The sequence below is a fragment of the Diuraphis noxia genome, unplaced genomic scaffold (genome assembly GCF_037042655.1).
Source record: "Diuraphis noxia isolate RWA-SAM2 unplaced genomic scaffold, SU_Dnox_SAM2 contig0004, whole genome shotgun sequence".
NCBI lineage: Eukaryota > Metazoa > Arthropoda > Insecta > Hemiptera > Aphididae > Diuraphis > Diuraphis noxia.
In genome coordinates this window covers 33,892,540-33,912,176 of record NW_028301714.1, presented here as the reverse complement: position 1 = coordinate 33,912,176, position 19,637 = coordinate 33,892,540, and the positions used below count along the sequence as shown (strand labels likewise).

At 27.0% G+C, this 19,637-nt stretch overlaps 1 long non-coding RNA gene across 1 annotated transcript in view; it reads left to right on the top strand.

The window, feature by feature from the left end:
- The window catches only part of LOC149055985 (uncharacterized), a 37,427-nt gene that overhangs the window by 6,147 nt on the left and 11,643 nt on the right, over positions 1-19,637 (top strand). Inside the window, exon 3 of the long non-coding RNA XR_016191313.1 lies at positions 1,359-1,474. This is a non-coding gene — a long non-coding RNA (uncharacterized LOC149055985). The remainder of the gene's footprint in view (positions 1-1,358; positions 1,475-19,637) is intronic.

The following is a 19,637-nucleotide window of genomic DNA, read 5'->3' as shown; positions in this document are numbered from 1 at the left end:
ATTTTATTTTTCAATTAAGACGCATTTCGCATAAAGCATGGTTAATCAATTTTTCCAAAAACATTGCATGTAGTTATCATAATTCATAATACCTTGTATTATCATAGATATACATACTCGTATACCTGGTTTGAGGATAAATCGTTATCATTACGCGATTTCATAAAAATTTAAAACTCAAACGCTCAAAACATTTTTCATATAATAACGCATCTTAATATAATAACACATTTTTTTGTGATAAAGAATGACAAATTTGTAAGGAATCTTGTATTTAAACAGAAAATGTTAATGAATTTTTAGCTTAAAACAACTTGCGAATTTTGTGATTTTTACGTTTTTTTAAAAAAAAAATATATATTCATGGTTTTGAAGAATTTTTGTCAATATTTGAACTTCAAATGCTAATAAAAAAAAATTGTGCTTAGGTATTCTTATAATTTTTTAATCACTATAGGAATACCCTATGAGAAACTTTATATTAAAATTTCAAGTATTTTGATAGGGCCAAAAAAATTTTATCAACACTTCAAAAAAAAATTTTCAGTAAAATTGAAAATTTCAGTTATCTACTTATATAAATATCTCAAAAAAAGTCAAAATATTTTGAAAATTAAATCGTGTAAAGAAAATGCCAATCTAAGTAACTGGTAAAATTTTCAAGTATCTACGACTTATACTTTTTGAATGATAACAAATATTTAAAATCGTTTGAGGATAAATCGTTATCGTTACGCCATTTCGTAAAAATTTAAAATTCAAACGCACTTAAAATTTTTACTATAATGATGCTTCGAGATTTCTCTATAGCTATTTGAGGGAAAACGTATGGAAAACTTAGTGTTGTATTTTTAATCCTTAGTTATAAACACAATCATTTGTTGATTTTTCAACTTCAAAATTGCTTGCAAATTTTCGTGTTTTCGACAGATTTCGTAAAAATTTGAACTATAAACGTTTATAAAAAAAAATTTTGCTTATTTATTCTTATATTTTTTAATCACTATAAGAATAACTTATTAGAAACTATGTATTCAGTTTTCAAGTTTTTTTATAGGGCCAAAAAAATTTTATCGACACTTCAAAAAAAAATTTTCAGAAAAATCTAAAATTTCAGTGGTCTATAAATAACTCTAAAATTAAACTGTATATAGATTACCCTAACATTCACTTTTATATCGGAAACCACCTCCAACGTTTGAAGTTGAAGCATTATTTAGACTAGTTATGCTGTACAGACACACACAAAAAAAAAAAACACACATCATTGTAAAATCAATACATTCATTACTTCGTTCAGAATCTAAAATGAATACCTAGGTCAGAAAATATTGTTGAATATTTTATTGAAATTTCAGAGATGGTATTCGTCAGTGAAGATTTGCCAACTAAATATCATATTCGTTGTGAAGCCTGTGTGAAATGTATTAACAATGTTTCAAAGATGAAGTTTTATACTAGATTCAGATATTAGGTAAGTGATTTTCTATTTTTCAGTAGGTTTATTTTTATTATATTAATTTATTAATTGATCAGGGGATAGATTACTTGCAATTTTTAAATTATTTGTTTTGTAACCACTGGTGTAACACTATTCAAGTTATCAATAAAATCGTGATAAAAATTAGGAAATTGGTCAGGTATAATATTTAAAAAATTTCTTTTTTTAATAATTTCCTCAATGATGTTTAAATATTTTTACCAATTATCAGGTACGATGACCTGTAGGTACTATAGGGATTTGGAGTGTGTGAGTGGGGGCAGGGAAGGATTAAGAGATGGGAAAGAGAGAGAGAGAGATAGTGAGAAGTAGCGTAGAGAGATAGATAGTGTGAGGTAAGGTTAGATTAGGTTAGGTTAGGTAAGGTAGGTACTATACTGACTTTTAAAGAGAGGGGGCGTGAGAAGGATAGTGTGAGAGAGAGTGAGAGAGGTAGATAGGATGAAGGATAAGGAGATAAAGTGAAAGAGAGGGTGCAAGTGTGAGAAAAACGATTAGAGGGGGAATATCAGATGAGTGAGTGTGAGAGAGATAGGTGAGGGGGATGGTGTGAAAGTGATAGGGTGAGAGAGAGGTAGTGTCAAAGGGAGATGATAAGGTTAGGTGGGGGAACAGAACAAAAAGCGAGAGAGAATTGTGAGAGGTTGTGAGCGACAGTGAGATAGGTGAAGGGGAGGGCGTGATAGTGATAGGAAGAAAGAGGGGTAGTGGCAGAGAGAGAGAGGATTAGGTTAGGTGGGGGAAGGGGGATAGTTAGGTAGAATAGTTATGTTAACAATTCTGAATATGTAGGAAAGGATCTTAAATTGCAAAGGTCACTCGACCCTTTGAGTGATACTACCAGGTTAGGTAAGGTTTACAACCTTCGACTTATGGGATAGAATAAAAAGAGAAGGTTGGTTAGGCCGATTAAGAGGATGTCAGTGGAATTTTTTTTCTCCGACTCATGCGCAATATATCAAATATTTTGTTCACAATAATCTTAATAATTTCTAAAATTAGAGAAAAATGAATGGTTAGATTTTTATCTAGGGCATATCATAGGCTTATTATACTTTAATTATTAACTGAGTTATGAGTATTTTAAAGTATTCATAACTCGCTTCAAATATAGCCTATAAGATGCTCTAGGTATTAATAATAAGTATCTTAAAATTTTAAAAGAGGCCATTTCACTCTAATTTTAGAAATTATTATGATCATAGTGAACGTAATATTTGTGCGTGGGTCAGAGAAAAAAAAAAGAAATGCACTGACATCCTCTTAGGTGTTATCAAGTCAAAAAAGCTCTTGATTGTTGATTGTTTACATTATTATAAGTCTTGTAAAAAGTATGACTTTGTCATTACATATTTTGTTAAAATATCACATCAATCAAATGAATATTATCTTTAAAATAACAAATTTTATTTTTTTATACAAATTTACAATTTCATTAAACATAGGTACCTATTATAGTTAATAGTCTTATTATGAAAAGTATTGTAATGCTTAATAAAAAAAAGTATTAGAGTTGTGGGTTGATAAGTAAAAAAATTTAAATATTATAAATTCTCATTCTTAAAATATTCATCTTAGGACTTCAATTTCAAAATAAAATATTTTAATACTTTTGTTTAATATTACTTTACTAGATTGTACTATGATTGTGATTAAAAAAATAAACTTGAAAGTAGGCATGATTGGAAGTAAAAGTTATAACTAATAAAGTAATAACTGTAGAGCTAGGACTTTTATGTAGGTACTTACTAAAAATTCATCAAATATATTATGCAGTTAAATATTCCTTAAAAAAAACTGCATTCTTTTATTACACTATAAAAATTACTTAATTAAATATTTTACGCATTTATCATATGTTTATATATATATACCGTGTGTACCACAAAACAGGGTAGGTACACTTTATCACTTTTACCCTTTAATTATACCCTTACTTTATAGCCATTTCTTGTATAAGGATTTCATGATTATGATCTGGAATTTGAATGGTTAATCCATTTAATTTATTGTAGCTTACATTTATTTATTTTTATAAATTAAAAATTTTAATTTTAATTTTATTATTTTTGAACATTGATTTGTAATTAGATTTTTAGTATTATTTTTAGGTACCTATAGTCTTGTAGAAATCTGTAAATTATGACATTTTAATTGGTTATTATGTTAAATTTGTATTTTTTTTGTATGGTTAACTTGTAATAATATGATTTTATTCTTCTAACATGAATGATGTCTTCAGTTAGTTTTTTTATCGAAGATTAATTTTACTTTATAATTTAATTCTGATATTTATTTATTGATTTTAGATTACTTTAAATTGGCCTCTGTATTTTTATACTAATTTAGGCGTTTTGCTTATTTGTGAAAATGGAAATTTTATTAATTCTTGGTCACCTGGATTAAAGCATACTATTCCGTGACTTTTGTATAAATAATTTTTTCGTTTAATTTGTGCCATTTTTTTTTACTATTTGTGGAATTACATTCCTAATTTCGTTTAGTTCCTTTAATAATTTTTATATGCTGTGAAGCATGCTTTTTCCGGTATTAGTATAATATCTGTTGGAAAATAAGTTTCAAAATCATGCATTAGGAAAAAAAAAATGCTATAATCAGTATAATATGGTGTGCATCGTTGGATAATATAATATGTTATTTATTATGACAAATTGTTGTGATTTCCTTAATATGTTTTTATTTATATTTTCGTTGGGTTCATTAATTGCTTTTGTTGTAATTGCAAAATTGTATTGATCTTTGAAATTTGATGGATTTATGTCGTACATTCGTACGTGATTTGTCGATTCCAATGTTATTATCGTTTGTATTTATGTTATTGTATTATAGCCCGTCTGATACTCTGTTTTCTTTACAATTTATATGTGATATATCAAAAGTGAAATCTTATAGTTCGATATTATTTTTGAAAAAGAAACATTTGTTTGATATTATTGAAAAATTCATTTTGTCCATGATTATGAACACTTATGTTAGGTAAACTTTGTTGTTTGTTTCAGTTATTTGATCGTTGTTGTTATTTCTGGACATTTATTTTTTTCTTTTGTATTTAAATCAGAATTATTTGTTAAAAGTCAGCTATGAATTATATTCCCGATAATCTGCTATGGATTATGTTTTATTTATTATTAGTCATCGTTTGGACTATAATCTTAATTTTATTTGAATCTTAACGACTAGGTGTTTAATTCTTTTATAAAAAATTTATTTATCTTCTTTGGATTATATTATTTTATTTATTATTATTCAACGCTTTGACTATAATTTTAATTTTATTTGATATTATATTAATATATTTATTTGGTCTTTATTTATTATTAGTCATAATTTGGACTATAACATAGTTATAATATATTTTTATGTTAATTGAATCTAAACATCTCTGTGTTTAATTCATTTATAAAAAATATTTTAATGTTCTTTGGATTATATTTTATTTATTTATTAGTCATCATTTGGACTATAATATAGTTAAAATATATTTTTATTTTATTTGAATCTAAACATCTCTGTGTTTAATTCTTTTATAAAAAATGTATAATTAATCTTCTTTAGATTATTTTTATTTATTATTAGTCGTCGTTTGGACTATAACTTTAATTTTATTTGAATCTAAACATCTTTGTGTTTAATTCGTTTATAAAAAATGTGTTAATCTTTGGATTATATTTTATTTATTATTACCTAGTCATCATTTGGACTATAATATAGCTATAATATATTTTTATTTTATTTGAATCTAAACATTTCTGTGTTAAATTCTATTATAAAAATTGTATTAATCTTCTTTGGATTATATTTATTTATTATTAGTCGTCGTTTGGACTATAACTTTAATTTTATTAGAATCTAAACAACTCTGTGTATAATTGTTTTAAAAAAAATTTGTTAATCTTCTTTGGATTATATTTTATTTATTATTATTCAACGCTTTGACTATAATTTTAATTACCTAAATTTGATATTATATTAATATATTTATTTGATCTTTATTTATTATTAGTCATCATTTGGACTATAATATAGTTATAATATATTTTTATTTTATTTGAATCAAAACATTTCTGTGTGATTATTTATATTTTATTTATACTTCTTAGTTTTTTGGTTTGGTCTCCAGTATATTTGGTTTTTTTACAGTGTACAATGTCATTATTTATTTTGTAAATTATTGAAAATTAAATATTTTTTTTTGTATTCCGACATACTAGATTGGTATGATCAGATGAGCCCTTCCTTGTATGAGAATTTCATGATATCCAAAAATGATATTTAAAATAGTTATTTCTATTTAAAAATAATGAAGAAATACATGACTTATAAGAATTTTAAGTCATATAGGATTTTATGATTGATTTGTCAAGTTTGATGCCTAACAAACAGAATTGAAAGACATTTACTGGTTAATGAGCAATAAAGTGTACCCTGTTATTTGAGACACATGATATATTGTATATATTAAAAAAAAAAAAAAAATTAAAAAGCGAGTAAAAATTTCATTTTTCTATCGAAATTAATATAATTATATTTTGATCCATAAAAATATTTAACTAAGTGCTTGATTTTCGATAAACTATCAAAAGATGCCCTTAAAACATTTAGAATTTAATCACATAAGTTTTTAAATATGCTGTGTACTACTACTAACCTAGAAATAAGCATACAATAAAGCTTACAAAAAGAAAAAATATATAAAATGCATAAAAAGTCTTTGCTCTAGAAAACATAAAATATTTTAAAATAAAAATTTGTAATAGTACCTAATTTGTCCAGATAAAAGAAAAACAACTTTTGAAGGTGATTAAGAGTTCAAAGAATTTCATTATGAAATTGAAAGCAACTTATATTACTAGTTTTTTTAAAATTAATCCAAATCTCTAATGCTGGAAAGAAGAAATAAGATCTGGTGATACCTAATTTTTCTGAGAAATACAATCATTTTTAAAGTATTATTTTAGTTGAGTGTTGGAATCTATACTAGTGTTTATCGTATACTTTTTCGACTAGTCTAATGGAGTTTTTAAATTTAAGATTTTAGAACTTAAAAAAAAATTTGTTGTTCACGTATGTATTTATTACCTAGGTATTCAATATTTTAAGTAACATACGTGTTGTTGTTATTATTAGCTATAAAAAAAAAAAAATTCTTTAACTTGATGAAAAATAGACGTACAAGTACTAATTATCTCATATAATAGAAATGGTATTGGTATGTTAAAAATTTAAATTTTGGACCTAAAGGACAACACATCGACTGTCGTCGCTAGCTCCCGGATGGGCAACCACCTGGGTTCTTAGTGACGAATCCACATCTTATTTACATGTGTTTAAAACCAAACAGTAAAATCAGGTTATGCAGTTACAAAAAAATTGCCTCTGGCCTGGAATATGCAATGCACACTAGTTGTATACTGTATTTTGGGGTATGGTGTGGCGCGGTGGTTTGCCGTGGTCAAACATCGCCTGGCGTCACTAGCTCCTGGATGGGTGACCACCTGGGTTCTTAGTGACGAATCCTTACCCCACATACTCACGTGTTTCTAAACAAACACACGCAATATGGATATATAATTGCCGAAGGATTTGTTAAAAAAAAAAAAAATGAATATTATGTAATAATAAAAATAATAAGAAACCAATTGTACATTGTTTAAGTCTATATGAGATACTATACTTCATACTATAACTTTTTAATAATAATAATTAACAATAAGTATGTAATTTGAGATATTTTAGATGATTAAATTTTCTTCTGGACACTTGATCTTTGTCACAAAAAATGTACAGACACTGTGATGTAAAGATTACCAATCACACTGCAAAGTGTTATGTTGAAATAATAAATAATAATATTTTACTGTAGAAAAGATTGTGTAAACAATTTTTTAGATCGTTTCATTTAACAAAATATTCAAAATCGTAATAATTCAATTTCTGGTGTCTAGGGTCGTTTTTATTAGGTACCATATAAAAATAAAAATTAAATTACCATTATAGTACCACCCAACGTTTTTGGGCCCAGAAAAGCATGATAACTATAATTTTAGTGTGTTGGAAGGGGAAATAATTTAGATATTACACCATTATCGTAGTAATATTACAAAAGTTGTTTTGCTTTAATGAGGATGTCGCACTCTCATTCTCTTCAACAGGACTTTTGTAAGTCGTAGACAATACAAACTCATAAATCTTTAATAATTATTAGTTATTACTTGTACAATTTACATCCAATCATACTTGCGAGTTTAGATGACAATTTTTGATTATGACTTGATAGAGTGTGTTATGGATGTGTTAACAACAGTTCCCCTCACGTATACTCATTTATGCATATTCATCGCGGCCAGACACTCGTTGTCATATAAATATTTGCTTAAAGTTATATACATAAAAAAAAAATGGGTATGGCTCTATCCATAGGAAATATATTATCTAAGAAGTAGTTGCTCCGAAGTCCTAAAAATCTAGTAGGGAGAAAAATATTTCAAGAGGCTCAACATCTTAATAATAAGAGCTATTTCTAAGAGGTTAACAATCAAAAGAACAACTTGATAATCAAACACATATATCGGAAATCAACTAAGGATCTTTTTATTCAAAGTGTCCTAGTTAACCATTTGTTTGTCACGCGTTACCCAAATAGCATTTATTTTTCTACGATCATTTAGATTGATACTTATTAAACCCAGTGTCGTAGTCAGCCTTCCCGAGGGGTATTGGGTGTATAGTACTGTATACACTTATTCCCTCCTCAAATCCTAACCCTGGCTACGGCACTGCCTTCCCCGCGGACATGCAGATGGTTAATTAAGTCATTTGGAGGTTTGTTTAGGTTAGGTACCTATACACAATGGTAAGTGTAGCTCAAGTGATGATAGATGACTATCATCACTGGTCGTGACCTTTGCATAGATCTTTTCTTACTAACTAACAAGGTATTCGAAATTGTCAACATAACAATGAAAAATATTTAAAAATCAACAAGGAAAATATTAATAATACATTTATAATAAATATAATATTATACTTATATATTAGTGTATTAAACATACTTTTTTTTTAGCTTTTATAATGAATACTAAATACTTAAAAAAATATATATACCTGATTGAAATTGTCATAATTTGGATCACAGTTTTAAAGCCATACGAGTATTAGTGTTATACCAGTGTTTCATAAGAACTAATGTCATTCACAATAAATAATGCGTCCTCTGATCATAATTAGTTCAATAAACAATAAAAAATCTAGTTTATTTTTGTGTTCACAAATTTCAAACTTTTTAACCATGTGCAACTAAAAAACATAATGTTATCATGATCTTATTATCATTCAGTTTTCATAAGAATATATAGTGAAGTCTTCATTGTGTATTCCAAGACTATAATTTTTTCTAAATTTCTTTTATTGATCCTTAAAAATCATTTGCCTGCGGGCGCCAATACCCTCTTTACAATTTTATTTTCAAAATAAAGCACTTGTTTATTTTTGTGGTCACGATGTTCTAATATTTTTAACCATGTACAACTAAAAAACATAATCTTATCATGATTTAATAATTATCCTTTATTTATTTTTCTTGAGAATACAAAAATCAGTCTTCATAGTATATTCTAAAACTATAAATTTTTCCAAATTTCTTTTTTTGATCCTTAAAAATCATTTGCCTTCGTGCGCCATACCCTCGTTCCATTTTTATTCCAAAATTTCCCTTTTTTTATTTTTGTGGTCACGATGTTCTAATATTTTTGAACATGTACAACTAAAAACATAATTTTATCATGATTTAATTATCCTTCTTTTATTTTTCTTGTGAATACATATTGCAGTCTACATTGTGTATTCTAATAGTATAATTTTTTATAAATTTCTTTATTTGATCCTTATAAATCATTTGCCTGCGGGTGCCAATACCCACTTTCCATTTTTATTTTCAAAATATAGATCTAGTGTATTTTTGTGGACACAAATTTCAAACTCTATAAGCCACTCGCCACTAAAAACATAATTTTATCATGATTTAATTATCCTTCTTATATTTTTCTTGAGGATACATATTGCAGTCTTCATTGTGTATTCTAATACTATAATTTTTTCTAAATTTCTTTTTTTGATCCTTAAAAATCGTTTGCCTGCGGGCGCCCATACCACCTTTCCATTTTTATTTTCAAAATATAGCTCAAGTTTATTTTTGTGGACAAAGTTTTTAAATTTTATTAGCCACTTGCCCCTAAAAAACATAATTTTATCATCATTTAATTATCCTTCTTTTGTTTTTCTTGAGAACATAGTGCAGACTTTATTGTGTATTCCAAGATTATATTTTTTCGAATTTCTTTTTTGATCCTTTAAAATAAATTGCCTGCGGGCGCCAACACCCACTTTCCAATTTTATTCCAAAATATAGCACTAGTTTAGTTTAGTGGACACAATTTTAAAACTTCATTAGCCACTTGCCACTAAAAAACATAATTTTATCATGATTTAATTATCCTTCTTTTATTTTTCTTGAGAATACATATTGCAGTCTACATAGTGTATTCTAAGATTATAATTTTTTCCAAATTTCTTTTTTGATCCTTATAAATCATTTGCCTGCGGGCGCCAACACCCCCTTTCTATTTTTGTTTTCAAAATATAGCTCTAGTTTATTTTTGAGGACACAAATTTCAAAACTATATAAGCCACTTGCCACTAAAAAAACATAATTTTATCATGATTTAATTATCCTTCTTTTATTTTTCTTAAGAATACATAGTGCAGTCTTCATTGCGTATAATAAGATTTTAATTTATCCAAATTTCTTTTTTGATCCTTAAAAATCATTTGCCTGTGGGCGCCAATACCCCCTTTCAATTTTTATTTTTAAATTTAGCTCCAGTTTATTTTTGTGGACCCAATTTTAAACTTCATTAGCCACTTGCCACTAAAAAAACATAATTTTATCATGATTTAATTATACTTCTTTTATTTTTCTTGAGAATACATATTGCAGTCTTCATAGTGTATTCTAAAAACATAATTTTTTCCAAATTTCTTTTTTGATCCTTAAAAATCATTTGCCTGCGGGCTCCAATATCCACTTTCCATTTTTATTTTCAAAATATAACTCGAGTTTATTTTTGTGGACACAATTTTAAACTTCATTAGCCACTTGCCACTAAAAAACATAATTTTATCATCATTTAATTATCCTTCTTTTATTTTTCTTGAAAATACATATTGCAGTCTACATAGTGTATTCTAAGATTATAATTTTTTCCAAATTTCTTTTTTGATCCTTATAAATCATTTGCCTGCGGGCGCCAACACACCCTTTCTATTTTTGTTTTCAAAATATAGCTCTAGTTTATTTTTGAGGACACAAATTTCAAAACTATCTAAACACTCGATCCTAAACAATTTAATTTTATCATGATTTAATTATCCTTCTTTTGTTTTTTTTTGAATTTACATAGTGCAGTCTTCATTGTGTATTCTGAGACTATAATTATTTTCAAATTTCTTTTTTTATGCTTAAAAATCGTTTGCCTACGGGCGCCAACACCCCTTTCGATTTTTGTTTTCAAAATATAGCTCTAGTTTATTTTTGTGGACACAAATTTCAAAACTATATAAGCCACTTGCGACTAAAAAAACATAATTTTATCATGATTTAATTATCCTTCTTTTATTTTTCTTGAGAATACATATTGCAGTCTTCATAGTGTATTCTAATACTATAATTTTTTATAAATTTATTTTTTTGATCCTTAAAAATCATTTGACTGCGGGCGCCAACACCCCCTTTCTATTTTTATTTTCAAAATATAGCTCTAGTTTATTTTTGTGGACACAAATGTTAAACTATATAAGCCACTCGATCCTAAAAAACATAATTTTATCATCATTTAATTATCCTTATTTTATTTTTCTTGAGAATACATATTGCAGTCTTCATAGTGTATTCTAAGATTATAAATTTTTCCCAAATTTCTTTTTTGTTACTTATAAATCATTTTCCTGCGGGCGCCAATACCTCCTTTCCATTTTTATTTTCAAAAAATAGCTCTAGTTTATTATTGTGGACACATATTTCAAACTCTAAAAGCCACTCGCCACTAAAAATATAATTTTATCATGATTTAATTATCCTTCTTTTATTTTTCTTGAGAATACATATTGCAGTCTACATTGTGTATTCTAATACTATAATTTTTTATAAATTTATTTTTTTGATCCTTAAAAATCATTTGACTGCGGGCGCCAACACCCCCTTTCTATTTTTATTTTCAAAATATAGCTATAGTTTATTTTTGTGGACACAAATGTTAAACTATATAACCACTCAATCCTAAAAAATTTAATTTTATCATGATTAAATTATCCTTCATTTATTTTTCTTGAGATTACATATTGCAGTCTTCATAGTGTATTCTAAAAACATAATTTTTTCAAATTTCTTTTTAGATCCTTAAAAGTCATTTGCCTGCGGGCGCCCATACCCCCTTTCCATTTTTATTTTCAAAATATAGTTATAGTTCATTTTTGTGGACATAATTTTTAAAATTTTATTAGCCACGTGCCACTAAATAACATAATATTATCATGATTAAATTATCCTTCTTTTGTTTATCTTGAGGATACATATTGCAGTATTTATAGTGTATTCTAAAAACATATATTTTTTCCAAATTTCTTTTTTGATGCTTAAAAATCATTTGCCTGCGGGCTCCAACACCCACTTTCCAATTTTATTCCAAAATATAGCACTAGTTTATTTTAGTGGACACAATTTTAAAACTTCATTAGCCACTTGCCACTAAAAAACATAATTTTATCATAATTTAATTATCCATCTTTTATTTTTCTTGAGAATACATATTGCAGTCTACATAGTGTATTCTAAGATTATTATTTTTTCCAAATTTCTTTTTTGATCATTATAAATCATTTGCCTGCGGGCGCCAATACCCCCTTTCAATTTTTATTTTTAAATTTAGCTCCAGTTTATTTTTGTGGACACAATTTTAAACTTTTGTAGCTACTTGCCACTAAAAAATATAATTTTATCATGATTTAATTATCCTTTATTTTTTATTTATTTTATTTTTCTTGAAAATACAAAGTTTAGTCTTCAATGTGTATTTAAAGACTATAATTTTTTCAAATTTCTTTTTAGATCCTTAAAAGTAATTTGCCTGCGGGCTCCAACACCCACTTTCCAATTTTATTCCAAAATATAGCACTAGTTTATTTTAGTGGACACAATTTTAAAACTTCATTAGCCACTTGCCACTAAAAAACATAATTTTATCATAATTTAATTATCCATCTTTTATTTTTCTTGAGAATACATATTGCAGTCTACATAGTGTATTCTAAGATTATTATTTTTTCCAAATTTCTTTTTTGATCCTTATAAATCATTTGCCTGCAGGCGCCAATACCCCCTTTCCATTTTTATTTTCAAAATATAGCTCTAGTTTAATTTTGTGGACACAAATGTTAAACTATATAAGCCACTCGATCCTAAAAAACATAATTTTATCATCATTTAATTATCCTTATTTTATTTTTCTTGAGAATACATATTGCAGTCTTCATTGCGTATTCTATGATTATAATTTTTTCCAAATTTCTTTTTTGATCCTTATAAATCATTTGCCTGCGGGAGCCAATACCCCCTTTCCATTTTTTTTTCAAAATATAGCTCTAGTTTATTTTTGTGGACACAATTTTTGAAGAATATAAGCCACTAGCCACTAAAAAAACATAATTTTATCATGATTTAATTGTCCTTCTTTTGTTTTTTTTGAGAATACAATGTGCAATCTGCATTGTGTATTCCAAGACTATAATTTTTTCCAAATTTCTTTTTTGATCCTTATAAATCATTTGCCTGCGGGCGCCAACATCTCTTTCCATTTTTATTTTCAAAATATAGATCTAGTTTATTTTTGTGGACACAAATTTCAAATTCTATAAGCCACTAGCCACTAAAAAATCATAATTTTATCCATCTTTTATTTATCTTGACAATACATATTGCCGTCTACATTGTGTATTCTAATCCTATAATTTTTTATAAATTTCTTTTTTAGATCCTTAAAAATCATTTGCCTGCGGGTGCCAACACCCCCTTTCCATTTTTATTTTCAAAATATAGCTCTAGTTTATTTTTGTGGACACAAATTTCAAACTATGTAAGCCACTTGCCACAAAAAAAATATAATTTTATCATAATTTAATTATCCTTATTTTATTTTTCTTAAGAATACATAGTGCAGTCTTCATTGCGTATAGTAAGATTTTAACTTATCCAAATTTCTTTTTTGATCCTTAAAAATCATTCGCCTGTGAGCGCCAATACCCCCTTTCAATTTTTATTTTTAAATTTAGCTCCAGTTTATTTTTGTGGACCCAATTTTAAACTTCATTAGCCACTTGCCACTAAAAAACATAATTTTATCATCATTTAATTATCCTTCATTTATTTTTCTTGAGAATACATATTCCAGTCTACATAGTGTATTCTAAGAATATAATTTTTTCCAAATTTCTTTTTTGATCCTTAAAAATCATTTGCCTGCGGGCGCCAATACCCCCTTTCAATTTTTATTTTTAAATTTAGCTCCAGATTATTTTTGTGGACACAATTTTAAACTTCATTAGCCACTTGCCACTAAAAAACATAATTTTATCATCATTTAATTATCCTTCTTTTATTTTTCTTGAGAATACATATTGCAGTCTACATAGTGTATTCTAAGATTATAATTTTTTCCAAATTTCTTTTTTGATGCTTAAAAATCATTTGCCTGCGTGCGCCAATACCCCCTTTCCATTTTTATTTTCAAAATATAGCTCCAGTTTATTTTTGTGGACACAAATGTTAAACTCTATAAGCCACTAGCCACTAAAAAAAGATAATTTTATCCAACTTCTATTTTTCTTGACAATACATATTGCAGTCTTCATAGTGTATTCTAAGATTATAATTTTTTCCAAATTTCTTTTTTGATCCTTATAAATCATTTGCCTGCGGGCGCCAACACCCCCTTTCCATTTTTATTTTCAAAATATAGCTCTAGTTTATTTTTGTGGACACAAATTTCAAAACTATATAAGCCACTAGCCACTAAAAAAACATAATTTTATCATGATTTAATTCTTCTTCTTTTATTTTTCTAAAGAATACATATTGAAGTCTTCATAGTGTATTCTAAGATTATAATTTTTTCCAAATTTCTTTTTTGATCCTTATAAATCATTTGCCTGCGGGCGCCAATACCCCCTTTCCATTTTTTTTTCAAAATATAGCTCTAGTTTATTTTTGTGGACACAATTTTTGAAGAATATAAGCCACTAGCCACTAAAAAAACATAATTTTATCATGATTTAATTGTCCTTCTTTTGTTTTTTTTGAGAATACAATGTGCAATCTGCATTGTGTATTCCAAGACTATAATTTTTTCCAAATTTCTTTTTTGATCCTTATAAATCATTTGCCTGCGGGCGCCAACATCTCTTTCCATTTTTATTTTCAAAATAAAGATCTAGTTTATTTTTGTGGACACAAATTTCAAATTCTATAAGCCACTAGCCACTAAAAAAACATAATTTTATCCATCTTTTATTTATCTTGACAATACATATTGCCGTCTACATTGTGTATTCTAATCCTATAATTTTTTATAAATTTCTTTTTTTGATCCTTAAAAATCATTTGCCTGCGGGCGCCAACACCCCCTTTCCATTTTTATTTTCAAAATATAGCTCTAGTTTATTTTTGTGGACACAAATTTCAAACTATGTAAGCCACTTGCCACAAAAAAAACATAATTTTATCATAATTTAATTATCCTTATTTTATTTTTCTTAAGAATACATATTCCAGTCTACATAGTGTATTCTAAGAATATAATTTTTTCCAAATTTCTTTTTTGATCCTTAAAAATCATTTGCCTGCGGGCGCCAATACCCCCTTTCAATTTTTATTTTTAAATTTAGCTCCAGATTATTTTTGTGGACACAATTTTAAACTTCATTAGCCACTTGCCACTAAAAAACATAATTTTATCATCATTTAATTATCCTTCTTTTATTTTTCTTGAGAATACATATTGCAGTCTACATAGTGTATTCTAAGATTATAATTTTTTCCAAATTTCTTTTTTGATGCTTAAAAATCATTTGCCTGCGTGCGCCAATACCCCCTTTCCATTTTTATTTTCAAAATATAGCTCCAGTTTATTTTTGTGGACACAAATGTTAAACTCTATAAGCCACTAGCCACTAAAAAAAGATAATTTTATCCAACTTCTATTTTTCTTGACAATACATATTGCAGTCTTCATAGTGTATTCTAAGATTATAATTTTTTCCAAATTTCTTTTTTGATCCTTATAAATCATTTGCCTGCGGGCGCCAACACCCCCTTTCCATTTTTATTTTCAAAATATAGCTCTAGTTTATTTTTGTGGACACAAATTTCAAAACTATATAAGCCACTAGCCACTAAAAAAACATAATTTTATCATGATTTAATTCTTCTTCTTTTATTTTTCTAAAGAATACATATTGAAGTCTTCATAGTGTATTCTAAGATTATAATTTTTTCCAAATTTCTTTTTTGATCCTTATAAATCATTTGCCTGCGGGCGCCAATACCCCCTTTCCATTTTTTTTTCAAAATATAGCTCTAGTTTATTTTTGTGGACACAATTTTTGAAGAATATAAGCCACTAGCCACTAAAAAAACATAATTTTATCATGATTTAATTGTCCTTCTTTTGTTTTTTTTGAGAATACAATGTGCAATCTGCATTGTGTATTCCAAGACTATAATTTTTTCCAAATTTCTTTTTTGATCCTTATAAATCATTTGCCTGCGGGCGCCAACATCTCTTTCCATTTTTATTTTCAAAATAAAGATCTAGTTTATTTTTGTGGACACAAATTTCAAATTCTATAAGCCACTAGCCACTAAAAAAACATAATTTTATCCATCTTTTATTTATCTTGACAATACATATTGCCGTCTACATTGTGTATTCTAATCCTATAATTTTTTATAAATTTCTTTTTTTGATCCTTAAAAATCATTTGCCTGCGGGCGCCAACACCCCCTTTCCACACAAATTTCGAACTATGTAAGCCACTTGCCACAAAAAAAACATAATTTTATCATAATTTAATTATCCTTATTTTATTTTTCTTAAGAATACATAGTGCAGTCTTCATTGCGTATTGTAAGATTTTAATTTATCCAAATTTCTTTTTTGATCCTTAAAAATCATTTGCCTGCGGGCGCCAATACCCCCTTTCAATTTTTATTTTTAAATTTAGCTCCAGTTTATTTTTGTGGACCCAATTTTAAACTTCATTAGCCACTTGCCAATAAAAAACATAATTTTATCATCATTTAATTATCCTTCTTTTATTTTTCTTGAGAATACATATTCCAGTCTACATAGTGTATTCTAAGATTATAATTTTTTCCAAATTTCTTTTTTGATCCTTAAAAATCATTTGCCTGCGGGCGCCAATACCCCCTTTCAATTTTTATTTTTAAATTTAGCTCCAGTTTATTTTTGTGGACACAATTTTAAACTTCATTAGTCACTTGCCACTAAAAAACATAATTTTATCATCATTTAATTATCCTTCTTTTATATTTCTTGAGAATACATATTCCAGTCTACATAGTGTATTCTAAGATTATAATTTTTTCCAAATTTCTTTTTTGATGCTTAAAAATCATTTGCATGCGGGCGCCAATACCCCCTTTCCATTTTTATTTTCAAAATATAGCTCCAGTTTATTTTTGTGGACACAAATGTTAAACTCTATAAGCCACTAGCCACTAAAAAAAGATAATTTTATCCATCTTCTATTTTTCTTGACAATACATATTGCAGTCTTCATAGTGTATTCTAAGATTATAATTTTTTCCAAATTTCTTTTTTGATCCTTATAAATCATTTGCCTGCGGGCGCCAACACCCCCTTTCCATTTTTATTTTCAAAATATAGCTCTAGTTTATTTTCGTGGACACAAATTTCAAAACTATATAAGCCACTAGCCACTAAAAAAACATAATTTTATCATGATTTAATTCTTCTTCTTTTATTTTTCTTAAGAATACATATTGAAGTCTTCATAGTGTATTCTAAGATTATAATTTTTTCCAAATTTCTTTTTTGATCCTTATAAATCATTTGCCTGCGGGCGCCAACATCTCTTTCCATTTTTATTTTCAAAATATAGATCTAGTTTATTTTTGTGGACACAAATTTCAAATTCTATAAGCCACTAGCCACTAAAAAAACATAATTTTATCCATCTTTTATTTATCTTGACAATACATATTGCCGTCTACATTGTGTATTCTAATCCTATAATTTTTTATAAATTCCTTTTTTTGATCCTTAAAAATCATTTGCCTGCGGGCGCCAACACCCCCTTTCCATTTTTATTTTCAAAATATAGCTCTAGTTTATTTTTGTGGACACAAATTTCAAACTATGTAAGCCACTTGCCACAAAAAAAACATAATTTTATCATCATTTAATTATCCTTCTTTTATTTTTCTTGAGAATACATATTCCAGTCTACATAGTGTATTCTAAGATTATAATTTTTTCCAAATTTCTTTTTTGATCCTTAAAAATCATTTGCCTGCGGGCGCCAATACCCCCTTTCAATTTTTATTTTTAAATTTAGCTCCATTTTATTTTTGTGGACACAATTTTAAACTTCATTAGCCACTTGCCACTAAAAAACATAATTTTATCATCATTTAATTATCCTTCTTTTATTTTTCTTGAGAATACATATTGCAGTCTACATAGTGTATTCTAAGATTATAATTTTTTCCAAATTTCTTTTTTGATCCTTATAAATCATTTGCCTGCGGGCGCCAACACCCCCTTTCTATTTTTGTTTTCAAATTATAGCTCTAGTTTATTTTTGAGGACACAAATTTCAAAACTATCTAAACACTCGATCCTAAACAATTTAATTTTATCATGATTTAATTATCCTTCTTTTGTTTTTTTTGAATTTACATAGTGCAGTCTTCATTGTGTATTCTGAGACTATAATTATTTTCAAATTTCTTTTTTTATGCTTAAAAATCGTTTGCCTACGGGCGCCAACACCCCTTTCGATTTTTGTTTTCAAAATATAGCTCTAGTTTATTTTTGTGGACACAAATTTCAAAACTATATAAGCCACTTGCGACTAAAAAAACATAATTTTATCATGATTTAATTATCCTTCTTTTATTTTTCTTGAGAATACATATTGCAGTCTTCATAGTGTATTCTAAGATTATAATTTTTTCCAAATTTTTTTTTTGATCCTTATAAATCATTTGCCTGTGGGCGCCAATATCTCTTTCCATTTTTATTTTCAAAATATAGCACTAGTTTATTTTTGTGGACATAATTTTTAAAATTTTATTAGCCACGTGCCACTAAATAACATAATATTATCATGATTTAATTATCCTTCTTTTGTTTATCTTGAGGATACATATTGCAGTATTTATAGTGTATTCTAAAAACATAATTTTTTCCAAATTTCTTTTTTGATCCTTAAAAATCATTTGCCTGCGGGCTCAAATACCCCCCTTTCCATTTTTATCTTAAAAATATAATACTAGTTTATTTTTGTGGAAAAAGTTTTTAAATTTCATTAGCCACTTGTCCCTAAAAAACATAATTTTATCATGATTTAATTATCCTTCTTTAATTTTTCTTGAGAATACATATTGCAGTCTTCATAGTGTATTCTAAGATAATAATGTTTTCCAAATTTCTTTTTTGATCCTTATAAATCATTTGCCTGCGGGCGCCAATACCCCCTTTCCATTTTTTTTTCAAAATATAGCTCTAGTTTATTTTTGTGGACACAATTTTTGAAGAATATAAGCCACTAGCCACTAAAAAAACATAATTTTATCATGATTTAATTGTCCTTCTTTTGTTTTTTTTGAGAATACAATGTGCAATCTGCATTGTGTATTCCAAGACTATAATTCTTTCCAAATTTCTTTTTTGATCCTTATAAATCATTTGCCTGCGGGCGCCAACATCTCTTTCCATTTTTATTTTCAAAATATAGATCT